The following is a 1978-nucleotide window of genomic DNA, read 5'->3' as shown; positions in this document are numbered from 1 at the left end:
TCAATACGATACTCAAATAGCCTACTACATGTAAAACGGAATCGTCTTCATTACGGTAAGTGTACTCAAATCGATGATGATGATGATGCTTGTTGTTTTAAGGGGCCTAACATCGAAGGTCATCGGCCCCTATGTACTCAAATCGATCTCAATCCCAATGTAAACGTACTATATGTAACCATAGCCTATTACTAACCGCGCCAAAGCCTACAATCGTCTGGGGAAACAGGTGACTAGTTTATCTCTACATCATACTTTCGGCACATATAATGAAGGGTATTATGATTAGACGTCCAGAATGCGATGTATGTACACGCAGCAAATCATCAGATAGAACGTCATTCTGTTCTAGCTAAACAGGTAATGGAACGGAGTGAACAAAATCCACCCTCCGTTGTGACGTTTATCATTGCAACACATGACTGTGCAAAGGAACAAAACCGAGTGTATTGCAGTCTTTAGAAGTTGAGCGAAGGTCGAAGAATAGTTGCAGGATATAAGCAGTGCTGTAAACATCAACAATGTCAAGTAAGAAGAGATCGGCTGTATGGGACTACTTTGATGTCTCTGAAACTGTTCCCAAAAAAAGCTGTGTGCAACATATGTAGAAATACTTTAAGTTACAACAGGAGTACAAACACCATGCTAAAACACCTGAATGCAGTACATGAAATCAGTGTGAGAATGTCTGAAGGGCAATTACGTTACCATCGTGGCATTGACAGGGATCATAGTAGGCCTACACACCCAGGTAAATGCTGTAACATAGTTATGTAAACAATGTAAACGTAGTTTAATAACAGAAAATCACTTTGTGACGTATTACTTACATAGGAGAGCCTCCGTGGCTCAGGCGGCAGCGCGCCTGCCTCTCACCGCTGGATACCGTGGTTCAAATCTCAGTCACTCCATGTGAGATTTGTGATGGGCAAAGCGGAGGCGGGACAGGCTTTTCTCCGGGTACTCCGGTTTTCCCTGTCCTCTTTCATTCCAGCAACACTATCCGCTATCATTTCATTTCATCTGTCAGTCATTAATCATTGCCCAAGAGGAGTGTGACAGGCCTCGGCAGCCGGCACAGTTCCTATCGTCGCCTCAAGTTGGGGGCTTCATTCATCCCATCCCTGACCCGGTCATTGACTGGAAGACAGGTTGTAGGTTTTAATTTTCATTACTTACATAGAACAATCTAGTATGCTTGGACTCGAGTCTGGAGTCGAGTATAGCGATTCTAACACCACATTACTCGATTCTACTTGATTCCGTCGCTAGCCCATCACTAATAGCAATGTTCGAAGTGAACAAATTTCTTTTCTTAAGAAAGGTCTTCCTTGCTTGCGCTAGTCTTTATTTAACTGGAGTGTGGTTCTACTATAATATTAAGGGATGTTGGTGGACAGAAGTATTAGAAAAGAAACGCCATTCCAGAAGTATTCTCAAAGGCTGGTTGTGAAAAAGTAATGACACACACCTTGTTTATCCTGGAGGACGGGTTGTCAAGTTTCGTAGCCCACGAGGAGAGTGGACAGATTCCAGTGGTGCTGATGAAGAAGTGCCTTCTCCCGAGTCACGATCCACTGAACTGGACTGAATCGAACAGAAAATTGAGACGAATAAAATACAGCAGATTGCGCAAGAAATCCCGAAAACACCGTGTATAACATCTCGAAGGTCAAAATTACACAGGGTCATTGAATAAATAGTAAAAACGGGATATGACGTTATTGAATCTGCTTATAGATCCTTTCCGTACTGTTCTGTACGAATAAAATCCAGCAGATTGCGCAAGAAATCTTGAAAAAGCTTGCGTAACATCTCGAAGGTCAAAATTACACAGGGTCATTGACTAAATAGTAGAAACGGGATATTATGTTACTGAATATGCTTATTGATTTTTTCTGCTTATAGATGTCATGTGCCCAGCGCGTGCAGGCTAGCTTTTAGAGGGTATCGACAAATGAAAGGAAAGGGCAACCAA

At 42.3% G+C, this 1978-nt stretch overlaps 1 protein-coding gene across 1 annotated transcript in view; it reads right to left on the bottom strand.

Moving 5' to 3' along the window:
* The window catches only part of LOC136883437 (fatty acid synthase), an 844467-nt gene extending 842839 nt beyond the window's left edge, over positions 1–1628 (bottom strand). The window contains exon 1 of the mRNA XM_068229660.1: positions 1472–1628. The gene's annotated coding sequence lies outside the window, so the exon portion shown is untranslated. The remainder of the gene's footprint in view (positions 1–1471) is intronic.
* Positions 1629–1978: the final 350 nt, after the last annotated feature.

The sequence above is a fragment of the Anabrus simplex genome, chromosome 11, assembly GCF_040414725.1.
Source record: "Anabrus simplex isolate iqAnaSimp1 chromosome 11, ASM4041472v1, whole genome shotgun sequence".
Classification (NCBI taxonomy): Eukaryota; Metazoa; Arthropoda; class Insecta; order Orthoptera; family Tettigoniidae; genus Anabrus; species Anabrus simplex.
This window is presented reverse-complemented; position numbering and strand designations above follow the sequence as displayed.